Here is a 12631-nt window from a genome sequence, read left to right on the forward strand (position 1 = left end):
GGCTGTTTGAGGGCTCTGGAAACGTAGCTCTCCTCCAGGAACGTGCAGTGTGTTGCCCATCACTCGGCACGCACGGAGGGGCCTCCGAGGGGCAGAGCAATGGGCCTCGATGTTGCTCAGCCGGACCACGGCGTGGGGGTGTCTGGAGATCCTCAGTGACCCTGGAGGGAAATGGATGCCCACCCGAGGGGCCTAGGAGTCCTCAAATGGGAAATTCCGTTAACATAAACCCGAACGGTGACTAAGAACTCATGGAAAGTGCTGCATGCCGCCCTTTCTGCCCGGCTACGTAGGCAGGGCCTAAACTGGAGGCAAGTTCTCACGCTGAGTTTCCCTTCCGTTCTAGAGCTTGTCGGGCTAACCACCACCGCGCCCACGGAAGCACCGGGTTGAGACGGAGCAAACTCATTTTCTTCCCAGAAGCATTTCGACAGGGCTTCCAGGCCTGTCAACAGCAGGGAACGTCAGGTAGCTTCGAGGCAGCATGAATGCAGCCTTCCAAATGGGAAAGAAAGGATAGTTCCAGCAGGCTCCCGTTTCCACGCGCACACTCAGCTTGCCTCCCTGTGGTTTCTAACCAGTCCAAAGAGACACACGTTACCCTGCGTTTGCTTCCCTGAACCAACTTCTCGAAGTAGGGTGCTCCGCATCAAGTGAACTGCCTCAACCAAGCAATGCCCTGGCTACGCCTCTGGGGCCTGCGGCTGTTCCAAAGCCTGCAGGGCCACAGGAAGCACAGGGCTTAAATCGCAGTAAGAACGCAAGCCGACTTTCTCTTGGGGGCAGGGTGACTTCAGGCAGGAGGTCCTAGATGGAATGCGAGGCCGAGGGGTCTCCCGGGGCAGCTCAGGCTAGGGCAAGGCGTAAGACCGCTAAGGCATTTGAGACGTGCCACAAGTCTGCTCGTGAAAGTGTGGGTTTGGTGGGGAAACGAATCTGCTCCAGAAGAGAGTGCAGGCCGTTTCCCTACACTGGGCGTAGGGAGCGCGGCCTCAAAGGGCTCCGGGCCTGGATGTTGCTTGGCAGACCTAGGGGTGCCGGGGAGTACTCTGTGTTCCAGCCTGGAACAGGGTGCCCCCGCGAGCCTCCCAGGTGTCCAGAAAACTCTACTGCCGTTAAAGACGCGCAGAGCAGAGGCTACGGCCTCATGGAAACTGCCGCACGGCTCCGCTTCTGCACCTCACGTCAGGGCCTTCCCTCCAGGCCTGTGCTCAATCTGGCTGTCCCGTTAGCGACACAGCATTGCAAGATGCTGACTTTCTCCTGGAGCACAGTGACTTCAGGTACGAGGCCCGCGAAGTAGGCAAAGCAGAGTGTTTCCTCACGGCAGCTCTCACAAGGGCGACGACAAATAGTTCCTGGGAGCTTCGGGCTCACCAGGGATCTGGTCCTGCGGCTGTTTGAGGGCTCTGGAAACGTAGCTCTCCTCCAGGAACGTGCAGTGTGTTGCCCATCACTCGGCACGCACGGAGGGGCCTCCGAGGGGCAGAGCAATGGGCCTCGATGTTGCTCAGCTGGACCACGGCGTGGGGGTGTCTGGAGATCCTCAGTGACCCTGGAGGGAAATGTATGCACACCCGAGGGGCCTAGGAGTCCTCAAATGGGAAATTCCGTTAACATAAACCCGAACGGTGACTAAGAACACATGGAAACTGCTGCATGCCGCCCTTTCTGCCCGGCTACGTAGGCAGGGCCTAAACTGGAGGCAAGTTCTCACGCTGAGTTTCCCTTCCGTTCTAGAGCTTGTCGGGCTAACCACCACCGCGGCCACGGAAGCATCGGGTTGAGACGGAGCAAACTCCTTTTCTTCCCAGAAGCATTTCGACAGGGCTTCCAGGCCTGTCAACAGCAGGGAACGTCAGGTAGCTTCGAGGCAGCATGAATGCAGCCTTCCAAATGGGAAAGAAAGGATAGTTCCAGCAGGCTCCCGTTTCCACGCGCACACTCAGCTTGCCTCCCTGTGGTTTCTAACCAGTCCAAAGAGACACACGTTACCCTGCGTTTGCTTCCCTGAACCAACTTCTCGAAGTAGGGTGCTCCGCATCAAGTGAACTGCCTCAACCAAGGAATGTCCTGGCTACGCCTCTGGGGCCTGCGGCTGTTCCAAAGCCTGCAGGGCCACAGGAAGCACAGGGCTTAAATCGCAGTAAGAACGCAAGCCGACTTTCTCTTGGGGGCAGTGTGACTTCAGGCAGGAGGTCCTAGATGGAATGCGAGGCCGAGGGGTCTCCCGGGGCAGCTCAGGCTAGGGCAAGGCGTAAGACCGCTAAGGCATTTGAGACGTGCCACAAGTCTGCTCGTGAAAGTGTGGGTTTGGTGGGGAAACGAATCTGCTCCAGAAGAGAGTGCAGGCCGTTTTCCTACACTGGGCGTAGGGAGCGCGGCTCCAAAGGGCTCCGGGCCTGGATGTTGCTTGGCAGACCTAGGGGTGCCGGGGAGTACTCTGTGTTCCAGCCTGGAACAGGGTGCCCCCGCGAGCCTCCGAGGTGTCCAGAAAACTCTACTGCCGTTAAAGACGCGCAGAGCAGAGGCTACGGCCTCATGGAAACTGCCGCACGGCTCCGCTTCTCCACCTCACGTCAGGGCCTTCCCTCCAGGCCTGTGCTCAATCTGGCTGTCCCGTTAGCGACACAGCATTGCAAGATGCTGACTTTCTCCTGGAGCACAGTGACTTCAGGTACGAGGCCCACGAAGTAGGCAAAGCAGAGTGTTTCCTCACGGCAGCTCTCACAAGGGCGACGACAAATAGTTCCTGGGAGCTTCGGACTCACCAGGGATCTGGTCCTGCGGCTGTTTGAGGGCTCTGGAAACGTAGCTCTCCTCCAGGAACGTGCAGTGTGTTGCCCATCACTCGGCACGCACGGAGGGGCCTCCGAGGGTCAGAGCAATGGGCCTCGATGTTGCTCAGCCGGACCACGGCGTGGGGGTGTCTGGAGATCCTCAGTGACCCTGGAGGGAAATGGATGCACACCCGAGGGGCCTAGGAGTCCTCAAATGGGAAATTCTGTTAACATAAACCCGAACGGTGACTAAGAACTCATGGAAAGTGCTGCATGCCGCCCTTTCTGCCCGGCTACGTAGGCAGGGCCTAAACTGGAGGCAAGTTCTCACGCTGAGTTTCTCTTCTGTTCTAGAGCTTGTCGGGCTAACCACCACCGCGCCCACGGAAGCACCGGGTTGAGACGGAGCAAACTCATTTTCTTCCCAGAAGCATTTCAATAGGGCTTCCAGGCCTGTCAACAGCAGGGAACGTCAGGTAGCTTCGAGGCAGCATGAATGCAGCCTTCCAAATGGGAAAGAAAGGATAGTTCCAGCAGGCTCCCGTTTCCACGCGCACACTCAGCTTGCCTCCCTGTGGTTTCTAACCAGTCCAAAGAGACACACGTTACCCTGCGTTTGCTTCCCTGAACCAACTTCTCGAAGTAGGGTGCTCCGCATCAAGTGAACTGCCTCAACCAAGGAATGTCCTGGCTACGCCTCTGGGGCCTGCGGCTATTCAAAAGCCTGCAGGGCCACAGGAAGCACAGGGCTTAAATCGCAGTAAGAAGGCAAGCCGACTTTCTCTTGGGGGCAGGGTGACTTCAGGCAGGAGGTCCTAGATGGAATGCGAGGCCGAGGGGTCTCCCGGGGCAGCTCAGGCTAGGGCAAGGCGTAAGACCGCAAAGGCATGTGAGACGTGCCACAAGTCTGCTCGTGATAGTGTGGGTTTGGTGGGGAAACGAATCTGCTCCAGAAGAGAGTGCAGGCCGTTTCCCTACACTCGGCGTAGGGAGCGCGGCTCCAAAGGGCTCCGGGCCTGGATGTTGCTTGGCAGACCTAGGGGTGCCGGGCAGTACTCTGTGTTCCAGCCTGGAACAGGGTGCCCCCGCGAGCCTCCCAGGTGTCCAGAAAACTCTACTGCCGTTAAAGACGCGCAGAGCAGAGGCTACGGCCTCATGGAAACTGCCGCACGGCTCCGCTTCTGCACCTCACGTCAGGGCCTTCCCTCCAGGCCTGTGCTCAATCTGGCTGTCCCGTTAGCGACACAGCATTGCAAGATGCTGACTTTCTCCTGGAGCACAGTGACTTCAGGTACGAGGCCCGCGAAGTAGGCAAAGCAGAGTGTTTCCTCACGGCAGCTCTCACAAGGGCGACGACAAATAGTTCCTGGGAGCTTCGGACTCACCAGGGATCTGGTCCTGCGGCTGTTTGAGGGCTCTGGAAACGTAGCTCTCCTCCAGGAACGTGCAGTGTGTTGCCCATCACTCGGCACGCACGGAGGGGCCTCCGAGGGGCAGAGCAATGGGCCTCGATATTGCTCAGCCGGACCACGGCGTGGGGGTGTCTGGAGATCCTCAGTGACCCTGGAGGGAAATGGATGCACACCCGAGGGGCCTAGGAGTCCTCAAATGGGAAATTCCGTTAACATAAACCCGAACGGTGACTAAGAACACATGGAAACTGCTGCATGCCGCCCTTTCTGCCCGGCTACGTAGGCAGGGCCTAAACTGGAGGCAAGTTCTCACGCTGAGTTTCCCTTCCGTTCTAGAGCTTGTCGGGCTAACCACCACAGCGGCCACGGAAGCACCGGGTTGAGACGGAGCAAACTCCTTTTCTTCCCAGAAGCATTTCGACAGGGCTTCCAGGCCTGTCAACAGCAGGGAACGTCAGGTAGCTTCGAGGCAGCATGAATGCAGCCTTCCAAATGGGAAAGAAAGGATAGTTCCAGCAGGCTCCCGTTTCCACGCGCACACTCAGCTTGCCTCCCTGTGGTTTCTAACCAGTCCAAAGAGACACACGTTACCCTGCGTTTGCTTCCCTGAACCAACTTCTCGAAGTAGGGTGCTCCGCATCAAGTGAACTGCCTCAACCAAGGAATGTCCTGGCTACGCCTCTGGGGCCTGCGGCTATTCAAAAGCCTGCAGGGCCACAGGAAGCACAGGGCTTAAATCGCAGTAAGAAGGCAAGCCGACTTTCTCTTGGGGGCAGGGTGACTTCAGGCAGGAGGTCCTAGATGGAATGCGAGGCCGAGGGTTCTCCCGGGGCAGCTCAGGCTAGGGCAAGGCGTAAGACCGCAAAGGCATGTGAGACGTGCCACAAGTCTGCTCGTGATAGTGTGGGTTTGGTGGGGAAACGAATCTGCTCCAGAAGAGAGTGCAGGCCGTTTCCCTACACTCGGCGTAGGGAGCGCGGCTCCAAAGGGCTCCGGGCCTGGATGTTGCTTGGCAGACCTAGGGGTGCCGGGCAGTACTCTGTGTTCCAGCCTGGAACAGGGTGCCCCCGCGAGCCTCCCAGGTGTCCAGAAAACTCTACTGCCGTTAAAGACGCGCAGAGCAGAGGCTACGGCCTCATGGAAACTGCCGCACGGCTCCGCTTCTGCACCTCACGTCAGGGCCTTCCCTCCAGGCCTGTGCTCAATCTGGCTGTCCCGTTAGCGACACAGCATTGCAAGATGCTGACTTTCTCCTGGAGCACAGTGACTTCAGGTACGAGGCCCACGAAGTAGGCAAAGCAGAGTGTTTCCTCACGGCAGCTCTCACAAGGGCGACGACAAATAGTTCCTGGGAGCTTCGGGCTCACCAGGGATCTGGTCCTGCGGCTGTTTGAGGGCTCTGGAAACGTAGCTCTCCTCCAGGAACGTGCAGTGTGTTGCCCATCACTCGGCACGCACGGAGGGGCCTCCGAGGGTCAGAGCAATGGGCCTCGATGTTGCTCAGCCGGACCACGGCGTGGGGGTGTCTGGAGATCCTCAGTGACCCTGGAGGGAAATGGATGCACACCCGAGGGGCCTAGGAGTCCTCAAATGGGAAATTCCGTTAACATAAACCCGAACGGTGACTAAGAACTCATGGAAAGTGCTGCATGCCGCCCTTTCTGCCCGGCTACGTAGGCAGGGCCTAAACTGGAGGCAAGTTCTCACGCTGAGTTTCTCTTCCGTTCTAGAGCTTGTCGGGCTAACCACCACCGCGCCCACGGAAGCACCGGGTTGAGACGGAGCAAACTCATTTTCTTCCCAGAAGCATTTCGACAGGGCTTCCAGGCCTGTCAACAGCAGGGAACGTCAGGTAGCTTCGAGGCAGCATGAATGCAGCCTTCCAAATGGGAAAGAAAGGATAGTTCCAGCAGGCTCCCGTTTCCACGCGCACACTCAGCTTGCCTCCCTGTGGTTTCTAACCAGTCCAAAGAGACACACGTTACCCTGCGTTTGCTTCCCTGAACCAACTTCTCGAAGTAGGGTGCTCCGCATCAAGTGAACTGCCTCAACCAAGGAATGTCCTGGCTACGCCTCTGGGGCCTGCGGCTATTCAAAAGCCTGCAGGGCCACAGGAAGCACAGGGCTTAAATCGCAGTAAGAAGGCAAGCCGACTTTCTCTTGGGGGCAGGGTGACTTCAGGCAGGAGGTCCTAGATGGAATGCGAGGCCGAGGGTTCTCCCGGGGCAGCTCAGGCTAGGGCAAGGCGTAAGACCGCAAAGGCATGTGAGACGTGCCACAAGTCTGCTCGTGATAGTGTGGGTTTGGTGGGGAAACGAATCTGCTCCAGAAGAGAGTGCAGGCCGTTTCCCTACACTCGGCGTAGGGAGCGCGGCTCCAAAGGGCTCCGGGCCTGGATGTTGCTTGGCAGACCTAGGGGTGCCGGGCAGTACTCTGTGTTTCAGCCTGGAACAGGGTGCCCCCGCGAGCCTCCCAGGTGTCCAGAAAACTCTACTGCCGTTAAAGACGCGCAGAGCAGAGGCTACGGCCTCATGGAAACTGCCGCACGGCTCCGCTTCTGCACCTCACGTCAGGGCCTTCCCTCCAGGCCTGTGCTCAATCTGGCTGTCCCGTTAGCGACACAGCATTGCAAGATGCTGACTTTCTCCTGGAGCACAGTGACTTCAGGTACGAGGCCCGCGAAGTAGGCAAAGCAGAGTGTTTCCTCACGGCAGCTCTCACAAGGGCGACGACAAATAGTTCCTGGGAGCTTCGGACTCACCAGGGATCTGGTCCTGCGGCTGTTTGAGGGCTCTGGAAACGTAGCTCTCCTCCAGGAACGTGCAGTGTGTTGCCCATCACTCGGCACGCACGGAGGGGCCTCCGAGGGGCAGAGCAATGGGCCTCGATATTGCTCAGCCGGACCACGGCGTGGGGGTGTCTGGAGATCCTCAGTGACCCTGGAGGGAAATGGATGCACACCCGAGGGGCCTAGGAGTCCTCAAATGGGAAATTCCGTTAACATAAACCCGAACGGTGACTAAGAACACATGGAAACTGCTGCATGCCGCCCTTTCTGCCCGGCTACGTAGGCAGGGCCTAAACTGGAGGCAAGTTCTCACGCTGAGTTTCCCTTCCGTTCTAGAGCTTGTCGGGCTAACCACCACCGCGGCCACGGAAGCACCGGGTTGAGACGGAGCAAACTCATTTTCTTCCCAGAAGCATTTCGACAGGGCTTCCAGGCCTGTCAACAGCAGGGAACGTCAGGTAGCTTCGAGGCAGCATGAATGCAGCCTTCCAAATGGGAAAGAAAGGATAGTTCCAGCAGGCTCCCGTTTCCACGCGCACACTCAGCTTGCCTCCCTGTGGTTTCTAACCAGTCCAAAGAGACACACGTTACCCTGCGTTTGCTTCCCTGAACCAACTTCTCGAAGTAGGGTGCTCCGCATCAAGTGAACTGCCTCAACCAAGGAATGTCCTGGCTACGCCTCTGGGGCCTGCGGCTATTCAAAAGCCTGCAGGGCCACAGGAAGCACAGGGCTTAAATCGCAGTAAGAAGGCAAGCCGACTTTCTCTTGGGGGCAGTGTGACTTCAGGCAGGAGGTCCTAGATGGAATGCGAGGCCGAACGGTCTCCCGGGGCAGCTCAGGCTAGGGCAAGGCGTAAGACCGCAAAGGCATGTGAGACGTGCCACAAGTCTGCTCGTGATAGTGTGGGTTTGGTGGGGAAACGAATCTGCTCCAGAAGAGAGTACAGGCCGTTTCCCTACACTGGGCGTAGGGAGCGCATCTCCAAAGGGCTCCGGGCCTGGATGTTGCTTGGCAGACCTAGGGGTGCCGGGGAGTACTCTGTGTTCCAGCCTGGAACAGGGTGCCCCCGCGAGCCTCCCAGGTGTCCAGAAAACTCTACTGCCGTTAAAGACGCGCAGAGCAGAGGCTACGGCCTCATGGAAACTGCCGCACGGCTCCGCTTCTGCACCTCACGTCAGGGCCTTCCCTCCAGGCCTGTGCTCAATCTGGCTGTCCCGTTAGCGACACAGCATTGCAAGATGCTGACTTTCTCCTGGAGCACAGTGACTTCAGGTACGAGGCCCGCGAAGTAGGCAAAGCAGAGTGTTTTCTCACGGCAGCTCTCACAAGGGCGACGACAAATAGTTCCTGGGAGCTTCGGGCTCACCAGGGATCTGGTCCTGCGGCTGTTTGAGGGCTCTGGAAACGTAGCTCTCCTCCAGGAACGTGCAGTGTGTTGCCCATCACTCGGCACGCACGGAGGGGCCTCCGAGGGGCAGAGCAATGGGCCTCGATGTTGCTCAGCCGGACCACGGCGTGGGGGTGTCTGGAGGTCCTCAGTGACCCTGGAGGGAAAAAGATGCACACCCGAGGGGCCTAGGAGTCCTCAAATGGGAAATTCCGTTAACATAAACCCGAACGGTGACTAAGAACTCATGGAAAGTGCTGCATGCCGCCCTTTCTGCCCGGCTACGTAGGCAGGGCCTAAACTGGAGGCAAGTTCTCACGCTGAGTTTCCCTTCCGTTCTAGAGCTTGTCGGGCTAACCACCACCGCGCCCACGGAAGCACCGGGTTGAGACGGAGCAAACTCATTTTCTTCCCAGAAGCATTTCGACAGGGCTTCCAGGCCTGTCAACAGCAGGGAACGTCAGGTAGCTTCGAGGCAGCATGAATGCAGCCTTCCAAATGGGAAAGAAAGGATAGTTCCAGCAGGCTCCCGTTTCCACGCACACACTCAGCTTGCCTCCCTGTGGTTTCTAACCAGTCCAAAGAGACACACGTTACCCTGCGTTTGCTTCCCTGAACCAACTTCTCGAAGTAGGGTGCTCCGCATCAAGTGAACTGCCTCAACCAAGGAATGTCCTGGCTACGCCTCTGGTGCCTGTGGCTATTCAAAAGCCTGCAGGACCACAGGAAGCACAGGACTTAAATCGCAGTAAGAAAGCAAGCCGACTTTCTCTTGGGGGCAGGGTGACTTCAGGCAGGAGGTCCTAGATGGAATGCGAGGCCGAGGGGTCTCCCGGGGCAGCTCAGGCTAGGGCAAGGCGTAAGACCGCAAAGGCATGTGAGACGTGCCAGAAGTCTGCTCGTGAAAGTTTGGGTTTGGTGGGGCAACGAATCTGCTCCAGAAGAGAGTGCAGGCCGTTTCCCTACACTCGGCGTAGGGAGCGCGGCTCCAAAGGGCTCCGGGCCTGGATGTTGCTTGGCAGACCTAGGGGTGCCGGGGAGTACTCTGTGTTCCAGCCTGGAACAGGGTGCCCCCGCGAGCCTCCCAGGTGTCCAGAAAACTCTACTGCCGTTAAAGACGCGCAGAGCAGAGGCTACGGCCTCATGGAAACTGCCGTACGGCTCCGCTTCTGCACCTCACGTCAGGGCCTTCCCTCCAGGCCTGTGCTCAATCTGGCTGTCCCGTTAGCGACACAGCATTGCAAGATGCTGACTTTCTCCTGGAGCACAGTGACTTCAGGTACGAGGCCCGCGAAGTAGGCAAAGCAGAGTGTTTCCTCACGGCAGCTCTCACAAGGGCGACGACAAATAGTTCCTGGGAGCTTCGGACTCACCAGGGATCTGGTCCTGCGGCTGTTTGAGGGCTCTGGAAACGTAGCTCTCCTCCAGGAACGTGCAGTGTGTTGCCCATCACTCGGCACGCACGGAGGGGCCTCCGAGGGTCAGAGCAATGGGCCTCGATGTTGCTCAGCCGGACCACGGCGTGGGGGTGTCTGGAGATCCTCAGTGACCCTGGAGGGAAATGGATGCCCACCCGAGGGGCCTAGGAGTCCTCAAATGGGAAATTCCGTTAACATAAACCCGAACGGTGACTAAGAACTCATGGAAAGTGCTGCATGCCGCCCTTTCTGCCCGGCTACGTAGGCAGTGCCTAAACTGGAGGCAAGTTCTCACGCTGAGTTTCCCTTCCGTTCTAGAGCTTGTCGGGCTAACCACCACCGCGCCCACGGAAGCACCGGGTTGAGACGGAGCAAACTCCTTTTCTTCCCAGAAGCATTTCGACAGGGCTTCCAGGCCTGTCAACAGCAGGGAACGTCAGGTAGCTTCGAGGCAGCATGAATGCAGCCTTCCAAATGGGAAAGAAAGGATAGTTCCAGCAGGCTCCCGTTTCCACGCGCACACTCAGCTTGCCTCCCTGTGGTTTCTAACCAGTCCAAAGAGACACACGTTACCCTGCGTTTGCTTCCCTGAACCAACTTCTCGAAGTAGGGTGCTCCGCATCAAGTGAACTGCCTCAACCAAGGAATGTCCTGGCTACGCCTCTGGGGCCTGCGGCTATTCAAAAGCCTGCAGGGCCACAGGAAGCACAGGGCTTAAATCGCAGTAAGAAGGCAAGCCGACTTTCTCTTGGGGGCAGTGTGACTTCAGGCAGGAGGTCCTAGATGGAATGCGAGGCCGAGGGGTCTCCCAGGGCAGCTCAGGCTAGGGCAAGGCGTAAGACCGCAAAGGCATGTGAGACGTGCCACAAGTCTGCTCGTGATAGTGTGGGTTTGGTGGGGAAACGAATCTGCTCCAGAAGAGAGTACAGGCCGTTTCCCTACACTGGGCGTAGGGAGCGCATCTCCAAAGGGCTCCGGGCCTGGATGTTGCTTGGCAGACCTAGGGGTGCCGGGGAGTACTCTGTGTTCCAGCCTGGAACAGGGTGCCCCCGCGAGCCTCCCAGGTGTCCAGAAAACTCTACTGCCGTTAAAGACGCGCAGAGCAGAGGCTACGGCCTCATGGAAACTGCCGCACGGCTCCGCTTCTGCACCTCACGTCAGGGCCTTCCCTCCAGGCCTGTGCTCAATCTGGCTGTCCCGTTAGCGACACAGCATTGCAAGATGCTGACTTTCTCCTGGAGCACAGTGACTTCAGGTACGAGGCCCGCGAAGTAGGCAAAGCAGAGTGTTTTCTCACGGCAGCTCTCACAAGGGCGACGACAAATAGTTCCTGGGAGCTTCGGGCTCACCAGGGATCTGGTCCTGCGGCTGTTTGAGGGCTCTGGAAACGTAGCTCTCCTCCAGGAACGTGCAGTGTGTTGCCCATCACTCGGCACGCACGGAGGGGCCTCCGAGGGGCAGAGCAATGGGCCTCGATGTTGCTCAGCCGGACCACGGCGTGGGGGTGTCTGGAGATCCTCAGTGACCCTGGAGGGAAATGGATGCCCACCCGAGGGGCCTAGGAGTCCTCAAATGGGAAATTCCGTTAACATAAACCCGAACGGTGACTAAGAACTCATGGAAAGTGCTGCATGCCGCCCTTTCTGCCCGGCTACGTAGGCAGGGCCTAAACTGGAGGCAAGTTCTCACGCTGAGTTTCCCTTCCGTTCTAGAGCTTGTCGGGCTAACCACCACCGCGCCCACGGAAGCACCGGGTTGAGACGGAGCAAACTCCTTTTCTTCCCAGAAGCATTTCGACAGGGCTTCCAGGCCTGTCAACAGCAGGGAACGTCAGGTAGCTTCGAGGCAGCATGAATGCAGCCTTCCAAATGGGAAAGAAAGGATAGTTCCAGCAGGCTCCCGTTTCCACGCGCACACTCAGCTTGCCTCTCTGTGGTTTCTAACCACTGCAAAGAGACACACGTTACCCTGCGTTTGCTTCCCTGAACCAACTTCTCGAAGTAGGGTGCTCCGCATCAAGTGAACTGCCTCAACCAAGGAATGTCCTGGCTACGCCTCTGGGGCCTGCGGCTATTCAAAAGCCTGCAGGGCCACAGGAAGCACAGGGCTTAAATCGCAGTAAGAAGGCAAGCCGACTTTCTCTTGGGGGCAGGGTGACTTCAGGCAGGAGGTCCTAGATGGAATGCGAGGCCGAGGGGTTTCCCGGGGCAGCTCAGGCTAGGGCAAGGCGTAAGACCGCAAAGGCATGTGAGACGTGCCACAAGTCTGCTCGTGATAGTGTGGGTTTGGTGGGGAAACGAATCTGCTCCAGAAGAGAGTGCAGGCCGTTTCCCTACACTGGGCGTAGGGAGCGCGGCTCCAAAGGGCTCCGGGCCTGGATGTTGCTTGGCAGACCTAGGGGTGCCGGGGAGTACTCTGTGTTCCAGCCTGGAACAGGGTGCCCCCGCGAGCCTCCCAGGTGTCCAGAAAACTCTACTGCCGTTAAAGACGCGCAGAGCAGAGGCTACGGCCTCATGGAAACTGCCGCACGGCTCCGCTTCTGCACCTCACGTCAGGGCCTTCCCTCCAGGCCTGTGCTCAATCTGGCTGTCCCGTTAGCGACACAGCATTGCAAGATGCTGACTTTCTCCTGGAGCACAGTGACTTCAGGTACGAGGCCCGCGAAGTAGGCAAAGCAGAGTGTTTCCTCACGGCAGCTCTCACAAGGGCGACGACAAATAGTTCCTGGGAGCTTCGGACTCACCAGGGATCTGGTCCTGCGGCTGTTTGAGGGCTCTGGAAACGTAGCTCTCCTCCAGGAACGTGCAGTGTGTTGCCCATCACTCGGCACGCACGGAGGGGCCTC

This window comes from Globicephala melas, chromosome 18 (genome assembly GCF_963455315.2).
Source record: "Globicephala melas chromosome 18, mGloMel1.2, whole genome shotgun sequence".
Classification (NCBI taxonomy): domain Eukaryota; kingdom Metazoa; phylum Chordata; class Mammalia; order Artiodactyla; family Delphinidae; genus Globicephala; species Globicephala melas.